Genomic DNA, 9,576 nt, shown 5'->3' with positions numbered 1-9,576 from the left:
CCTGATCTAATAAGAGTGGTGGAGCCATAAAAATTGGCTTCAAATAATTCAGTTTTCACACTGTTTGAATGGAAGAGTCATTTTTTGTGGTGTAACAACCATATAGATTTGGACAAGCCTAAAAATACTAAAGGACACCTTTTTTTTTACATACAATATCCTTTTTGTTTTGTATGTATTGATTTTACAGAACAATATGGGCACTGGTTTTGCTGTTCTCCTTTGGCAACTTTTTAAATGCAGACTTTGCTTTTTAAATAAGTGAAAGCCTGAAAGTTTGTCAGATTGCTTGCAGCATTTACCATGTATTTATGGTGAAACCATTTTTTTCAAACGTATTTATCTGACCTTAAGAGTGCGGGGTTGCTCCAGAGTTAAACAATGCGAAAGTGCAGCTCATATATTACTATAGTTTACCATTCCATCTGCATTTAATGCCCCACTTTCAATTCCAAGCAACAAATCTTTGCACAGGCTGAGGTCACAAGCAGACGGGTCACAGAGGAAAGGCCAGCATCGACTATTAATAAAGAAGTAAGAGCCCATTATCTTGTTTTCTGTTTATCTCAGCCACACAAACGCGGTGAGGAACACAAACACACGCCTGCTTACTGACATCAAAGGGCATGAAATCAATCTGCCAGTCTGGACTTACAGTAACGGTGATGAGTCCTCGTTTCACAGAAAGGAGATGAAACAAACACGACACTCGGACCATCAGAACTGCGACGCGAGCAGAAACCGGTTCATTTTACTTGAGGCGTGTCCTCCTCATGCAGATGGGCCCTGTGGGAGTCAAGGTTACCCTCCATCACCATGAGAAATCATTAAGGCGGGACAGGGAGACAAATCTCCAAAGCCTCCTCGCTGCACCTCAGCCAATCTTTTCAGCGGATCCCTAATGATCGCAGTGCGGCGCTGTCAGAGCGAAAGCAGCTTTTTCGCTTCCCGTCACCTTCCCGGCACAATTGACCGTTGGGCACATTCGTAACACATTAAAATGTACTTCCCCTGGTGCCTCTGCTCTACCTCAGGAGCTGATATCTCATTTCATTAAAGAGTGATGTCCATCAACAGGAACGGAGCTACCATGTCTCTGGGCGATGTTCTAATATTCTACCAGAAAAGTTTCACATGAGCTTTTTAAAATGCTAAATTGACAAAATGTGATGCATAGAAGGGGTTCTTTTCTGTGAAAGACCTGACTCAGATCACACTGCGCTCATATAGAAACCGGCTGCAGTCTCTGACCTGCAGCCATTTCTATCTTGGAGCATCAAGGGCAGAAAGGAAACAGACATTTTTTGAGATCCTGGACTCCATCTTTTCCCTAGCATCGAAGTCGCTGCAATTAACAACCATTTGTATTTTTTATAGCTGACTTGGCAGTTGCCTTAAGTGTCTTCATTTCCTCCAGAGGGATGTGGCCGAGCCTCCCCCGATGACTCCCCTACATTATAGAGAGTGATCGGACACGAGGGGGCATGAAAGATAAAGACAGCAGAATTGCTTTCTGCTTTTTTCTACAACTGCTTATTAATTGATAGTTTTTAGCTTTTACACTAAAACAATTTGTCTAAACCTGGCTCATGCTGTACCACTTTTGTTTGAAGTATGAGGTAATGTTAGATTAGGTGTTATCTTTACCCTTTTATGTTTTATGTCGCCAATTTGCAACATACCATTAAATTCAGTACAGGACTTAATTTAGCATGACCTTTAAGGGAAAAGAAATGAAGAATATTTTAAGAGTGTATTCAAATTGGACACATTTGGTTCACTTAAAGCAGGGGTCCCCAAACTTTTTCTTGTGAGGGCCGCATAATTGATGTGGGGCTGGACTCAGTTTGTAGGCTAACAGAAAAAGGTGCAACAATCACAGCCTTTTATTTATGGTTTTCCAGAACGCCACACATACTACTGCTATTTTATAAATCCCTAATAGTTTTGACCCCAAGTACACATTAAATTTAGCTACTGGAAGCCCTGGAGGTCTCTGAGATCTTGAGATGGAGCTTCAGGTCAGAACCAAACAGGATGACGTTCTTTAAGCTGCAAATACATGCAAGACGCTTCCTGATTTGTTCAGATCTTCCTCAACTGTATTTATGTTAAGTCCAAGCTTAATTCTTGTTATTTTTCTCTTTAAAATGCAGTGTTCTCCTGATTTCTTATGTGTTGTGTATCAATTCCCTGTGTGCTGCAGACTTTTTTGAGTCTCTTTAAAGTACTTTGACTTCCTTCTGTGTATAAACAGCACTATATCAATAAAGCTACCTTGCTTTAATAATTTTCAAGAATATCGTTCATAAGTCAAAGAAAAGGTTAAACATAATTTTTAGAAAATAATTAAGCTTGCTGAAAAATAAAAAGTTGACATTTGAAAATGGAAGTTTAAGAGTAAACTCACATGCTGAAGAAAGAAATGTATTTTAAGGGGGAAAAAGGCTCCAGTCTTCCCTTCCCTTAAAAAAAATAAAATAATAAAGGGATCATAGCAGCACTTCCATCCATGGGGGAGGTCTGCCTCACAGATTTGCAGCATCAACTGTCTGTATGCACAGCTTGTTAGCAGCTGCAGGCCGACAAACCTGCAGCAGCGCAACGGGAATAAAGGCTAAAAAGCTTCTGCTGCCCCCCCAGCATCGCTCCCTGGCCTTAACGGTCATCATGGCGAACAGGTTGGGCACTGGCTGGAGGGGGGAGGTATGGAGGAATCATTATCAACTGTGAGAAGAGATATAAACCTAGAGGGATGCAGTGGCAGGACTCAGTTTTGATGATGTTTGAAACGAAAATGAGAAAGCAGACATCCTGGCGTTTCCTGTCCATCAAAATCATGCAAAGTCGGCAGGAGCTGTCAGTTTAATGAAGACTGCGAGCTAAATATGCTGAAGAATGAAACGTCAGACAAATGGAAGGATGCTCTGGTGGACTGAATTGAAGAACTCCCATTTCTACTAATACATGATAGAAAATATAAAGACATAGAAGTCTCTAAATGTTTAAGATTTTAAGCTCCAGCTGGAGCCTCACTTTGATCCAGCCTAAAAAAACAGTCCAGGTTGAGTTTTAATGCATCATTTCCCTGAAGTAAAACTAATTATTTAATAAATTTCTCGTAAATGTATCCTGTTGTGTGTATTTTAGCCCTAATCTTTCCTCTACTGTCAAAGCGTTGAGGAAAAAAACTGAGATGAAGACATCCCGGACACTATCTATTTAAACTCCTCCCTTCAGGCTGGCCTTTCAGAGCTCTGTATACTAGGACCATGAACTTCCTTTCATTACTACGACATGTTTTTTTTTTTTTTGTTTTGTTTTATTTTGTCTTCTGACCTTCCATTTCAAGAAAAATGAAATTTAAAAAATACATTTAAAAGTTGTACTGATCTTTTCTTCCTAATTTTTTTTCATGCCTATTTGTACTTTGCCTTTATTTGACTTGTCTTTTTTTTAAGACACCAAATCCAAACTCCTTGCATGTTCACTCATACTTGGACAATAAAGCTGATTCTGATTCTCAGTTTATGTAATTAAAAAAATTCCAACGGATTCTGAAGTGGAGAAAAGCAGATGTGAACTGATATGCAACTTTTGCAGAAGTGAAATTGCTTAAGCAATTGACGAAAATCAAGTTTACGTTGGTATGCTAATGAGTTGCATATTAGTGCAAAGCCACTTTTGTTCTCTGTCATAATTAGCTGTTTCACATCAATGGCCTAAATAGTCTAAAAGGTATCTCAAAGGGTGGGTTATTTGTGTTGCTGGCTACATCTCAAATGTTAAGGGGTTGAAACAATCCCTGCAGGACTTTGGGTGGCTCTCATTTTAGTTTCTGAGTCAAAGTAGAAAGAATTAGACGGCTTGGATTTTGTTCTCTCAAACTAGAACCTGACATCCTCAATCTTAAAGTGTTTTAATCCAGATTTCCCTGAGTTCAGGTGACAGCCCTCCAGTATTTGTCACAGATTTTCTTTCAGATCTCCGCTGTCAAAGATGAGTTCATTTTCATCAAATTCTGAAGTTTACTTTGTGTTGAAATAGGCCAGTTAAACTTGTTCACTTCAAAGTTTTACTAAATAGTTTTACTATTATTAGAAACATCTGACATTTTTCCACACAAACTCTCAACTTCAAACAGAATGTTTTAATGCGGACACAATGTTGGATTTTTTTCTGAAACGTTTTGGAGCAGCAGAAAGATTCCTGTTTGTGTTTGTGAGAATAATCTGAACCCCAATCACAATGCACCCTCCTCGGCAGTCGATGATGTCATGACAAACTATTTTTCATCAACAATTTTCATCTCACCCAGAGAAATAACCTTAGTTGCTAATATTCCCTTCTTATTGAATCCTTAGAGCCTCCTATCATGTCCAGGAAACTTTAAATAAAGGTTAGGAGTTCAAAATAACAGACTAAAGTGGACATGTACACAGCAAACAAAAAAAAAAATCCATAAAAGCATCAGAAAAACAAAGTACCCCCATGTCTTGTCAGTCCTTGTTGCTTTTTCCTATATCCTCCAGAACATAGACATATTCTGAATAAACAATTTTAAAGAGCAAGTTTAAAACATTGTTTATTTCGTTATTTATCCAGTCTAATATCTTGATCCAGGTGGATTCAAATATTGTCAGTAAATCGCTCAAAGACAGGAATCTCAATTTGTCTTAAGGATCATGATTTATCTTGACTGCAAACCTCATTTGTATCTGCCAAAGAATTTCTAAACAAGACTTTATCATTTGCAAAAAAAAAAAAAAAAGCGTGTTGTGCTGATAAATTTGGAAACTTCAGTCACTTCACCTCGTGTCCGTAAATTTAAGTGATTCTTAGGAAGAGTAAAGAGCCAGAAATAATTCAGACTAACTTCAGGAATTCCATCATTTAAGACCCACTTGGATAAAAACTGTATTTTCAGTGTTTCTATCATGATCTTGTAGCATTTTTCTGATGATGATGATGAGAACAAATAAAAATTCAGATTAAAATGACATTCCTGAGTATTTCTTTACTTAATTGTTGTGAATAACTGGGAGACAGAACATAAACAAGCTCCCTGCTCCACTCCATTCCGCTGGAATAAACGGCTAGATCCATGTACTAGATCTTTATTTTTTTCATATAAGCTGGCATCTGACTCAAAGCTATATGGCTGGATAGCTCCAGTATTGCTCACCTTTTTTGTTTGCGGGATGTTAGCTTGTGGGTGTGAGAGGCTGCAAGCTAGCAGAGAGAGCGAGTAAACAGACAGGTGACGGTCCGCTCCAACAGTCCCACCCAAATTTTGGAAAGTTTCTGATGAACTTCTGTCGCTTTGCAAAAAAAAATAAATAATTAAAACCATTTATTCATAATTAAAAGATGACCGGCGACATTTTTAAATGGATCAAAAGATGATCGAAGTGGGACTTTAAAAGCTCCTGTGATCCTTCTGAGCCTGACGTTTACGTGAACTCTTTCCAGATCTCACCAAACACTCACCGATTTTACAGGCTTAAGTTCTTGACTGTCTTTGAGCAGAAAGCTGTCACTCCTCCAACAGACTGAACATCAGTGAGGCTCACTCCAACAGGCAGTGAAGCTGCAGGCTCCATCACAGAGCAGAGCTCAGCCCAAAAGTAAGCTTCCTCGCATCTTCAGAGACAAAACACTTGAAGTGTTTGAGAAGCTGCTTGTAGAAAAGCCTCAGAGACAAAAGACGGTTTGTCTAATTATCAGAAAGTGACTGAGTCTCGAAAATACTGGAGGTGGGAGGATACAGTGTTTTCCTAGTGAGGCTGAGACAAAGATGAAACCAAACGGCATGTTTTAACAGAGGCAAACTGTGTGACCCACTTAGAGTGGGTCTGTGGAAGCAGAGGTCCTCTTTCTGTGTTTCTGTGCACTTCAAAGTTGCTCTCTCATTACTCCCGTTTGAACCGAACCAGACACTCTGCTGACTCGCCGCTTCCAGCTCCTCCCAGTGCAGATGGAGCAAAACACAAAGCGAGCGTTTTCTACGGCGGCTCAGACGACTACGTTGCACCTCGACGACACTTCCACGACTTATAGCAAAAACTTGCACTGCAAATAAAGGAAATGTGACGACAGATCTGCACAATCCAACAATTATGCTATTTTCACACCGCGTTCGAAATCACACGTTTGAGAAACCACTTTAGGTATGTACACACTGGTCTCGTTGACTCACGTTTAAATGGACACTTTGATTGAAAAGTCTACGTCACATGTGCCCAGGGGCCAGATCATTTTATTTTATTGTTATTAATGTTCCCAAGTTATCTTGGGTTTATTTCTAACCTGTAAAATTTTGACAACATATATTTTAATGGAGAGTAAAATATTGAAAGTTATTTTAGGTTTAAGTTGATTTATGCTGGAATAATATTCCTCACGGTTTTAATTCATAATAATGTTAAAAAAATGATGTTTTTAAAGTTTTAAAACTGTACTTTTATTGTGTTCAATAAATCTTGATCGGGCCGCGACGTAAGGTGTGTTTTGGATTTTGGCCCCCGTGCGATTGAGTTTGACACCCCAAGTCTATGTGAATGCAGGTTCACCCAAATTTTGGGCTCCGCATTCAGAACTTTTGCATTCACATATCACTATGTAAGTTTTTAAGTCAGGTCGCAGGTTCTTTGTACAAAATGGATGTTCATTGATTGCTCGCTGGAAATTCAACCGCCTAATCACTGAACTGTGACCAGTTAGGGACTCGGATTATGTAAGATTATGTAATGATATGTGGGTAATGTCCTTTTAATAACATAGAAGTATCAACTGTTGTAAACATGATTGGGAATGGAACAGTAATGTTTGCCTTTTTTTGCTCAGCTGGACTCGCATAATATCTAGTCTTTCTTATTTTGGTGTAGAACTGTAAAAGAAAAAGCTTGGATCAAGATTTGTGACATTTGCACCACTTTGAAGTAGTGTACTGAGCCCCTACCAATTTTTTTTTTCTTTTTTTTTTTTTTTTGAGCCTCTACCAATTGTAGGTGGTTGAGGAGCGCTAGTGAACAGTAAAAAAAAAGAAAAGCCGCTCCATGTTTGACCATTTCTGGTATGTTGTGTAAACCCCACCGACTGAATGTGCATTCATGAAACGGTGTATTGCACGTTCTTTATGTGTCCGCTGTATAGGTACCTTTCAATAAAAAATGTACTCGTTTATGCGCGTTTTGGCTGCCATGTTCAAAACTTTTGTATTCACGTATCTCTATCAAAGTTTTTTTAACCAGTTTTTGGGTTCTACGTACAAAACATCCCGCGATTGAGCATGCATCAAAAGGTAAACCAGTTCAACTTTGACCATTCAGGAGCTTGGATTTGGTGGTGATTTTTGTCGGTAGCACCCTTTTTAAAACACAGACCAGTGTTTCAACCAGTTTAACCGTTTGTGTCCAGCTGGAGCTATATGACACCAAGTCTTTCATGTATCAGAATGGAGCTGTGAAAGAGAAAGTCTGGAGCAAGATTTGTGAGATTTGCACTGCTTTGGTGTTGTGTACTGTGAGTACATGCGCTAGTATTAGGTAGCGACAGTCTGGTTGCTAAATGGATATTCAAAAACTCCTATCCAGTGAATTCTGGAACATGCCACACATGCTTGGTGCTTTGGGATGGAAGGCAACAACAAGTACCAAACAGAAAACCATGAACACAGCCGGAGATCCATCAGTGAGGTTGCTGTTTCTGTTTCCGTAACCATGTTGGGTTTTATAGGACCGGGTGGTTAGCCCTGTGCCAAACCCCCAACCCGGAGGGCCAGTGGACTGCTCTTAGTCTGGCCTCTACCCTTCAATCTGTCTGGCATGGGAGACCCTACCAGGAGCACAAAGCTCCAGCCAGCATAGCTATCCAGGTCCTCGAGACACGCAAGCCCCCCAACCAGGTCAAGGTGGCAGTCCATGGGCACCCATTACAGGTGGTCTCATAGGGACGGGATCAGTGAGGTTAGAAACCTCAAAAACCCAAAGAAAAGTTACAAAGGTGGCAATACGGCCGAAGTGCTGCCAAAATGACATGGGGAGGTAGGAGGAAAAAGAGTGAGGGGAGGGGAGATGTAAAATGGAGCGACTCCCAGGGGGATGAGAGTTCATATTTGCAATGAACAAAAGAAAAACCTAGAGATTGCTGAGAAAATATAGCAGCCATTACATAGGCACAAAATGGCTGTTGATAATGAGAAAAGCGTTTTCCTCCAGTGAGTGAATGTCCCTTGAAATAGAATAGAATGAGTCCCAAGAGTGCGTGCACATGTGGCCGTCATGAAGAGGTTATAAACTTAACAGGTCTCAGATCCAGTTTTTTGCTTCTTCTAAGACACCCCCGAGGAAGACAAAGAACGATAGAAGAGGAGGCAGAAAATTACCTGCTGCTCCTGAGCCGACCCTCACTTATCTCATTGTTTCTCTGCATGCTTTTTGAAACAAATGGCCTTCTCTGACAGGGACTGGAAAAAAAAAAACAGGTGGAAGTTTACAATCACCATGTAATGCTGTCATTACGAAGGATTGGTACCATGCTTGCAGCAATTCTCCAAATAATAGCATGCACAAGATTCCTTTCCTGGGTGTTTCTGTAGGAAACTGCATGGCCTGTCCTGCTTCAAACACACTGTGACTGTGTCTTTGTGGATCCTTGACCTGATTCAGATGATGGATTTCTTTCCAAGTTGCCTGCTATGTATTCATCATGATGTCAAAATTAAAGGCGAGGAAGATAAACAACAGGTAGACGAGGCTTCAAGCCAACTGAGAGGCATCTGAGTGTAAGGAAATGGTTCAGGTGGGAGGATTTATTTAAGAATGAAATGGGAGAGAGGCCGATTGATGCTATTTTATAAAACAAGATACATGTATATCCAATGTTAGATTTGAACCATCATTGCTGTTTCTGTTGACACAATTTTTCCAATATGTGATCCAACAATTTGATTTAATTTTAAGTACGTCAAAAGGTCAAAATAAACACATTTAGATTATCTAATGTAGTCGAAGTTGTTCAAGTAAAGCCAAATTAATTCAAATAAAGAGATATTAGTGAGCAGCAGGTTTACCTCAAAAGGTTTTTGGTTTGATGCCCTATTCTGAAGTGATTTATGTCTTGTGTTTTACAGAAACAAAGTGGCAAAAAGGATTGCAATGAATTCCTGAAGATCAGATAAGCAAAGCGAGTTGTTCGTCTTGGCTGTTTGGTTTTAATTCATTCCAAGGTGCTGAAAAATGTTGTCTGAGATCATTTCAGTGTTTACAGTGCTAGGAGTCTGGCAGCAGCCCTGACTTTGTAAGCATTTTAATATTCAGCAGGAACATGAAAGTTGAATTAATCTGGTGGTAAACAATGAGGAAAAAACAAAACGCTGTCAGATGTTTGGAAAAATCCCCAGAGGCAGTTTGATCCTTCAGACCAGCGAAGAGCTTTGTTTACAAGAAGGCTGAATCCACGTGGGAGCAGTTAAGACTTTATTAATTTATCACTGGCAGACGCTATGAGGTCCTCTGAAATGGCTCAGTAATTAAACCCGCAGTAACTTTTTTATGCATTGATTTTTGCACAGAC

Source organism: Oryzias melastigma, linkage group LG1 (genome assembly GCF_002922805.2).
Source record: "Oryzias melastigma strain HK-1 linkage group LG1, ASM292280v2, whole genome shotgun sequence".
NCBI classification, from domain to species: Eukaryota; Metazoa; Chordata; class Actinopteri; order Beloniformes; family Adrianichthyidae; genus Oryzias; species Oryzias melastigma.
This window is presented reverse-complemented; position numbering follows the sequence as displayed.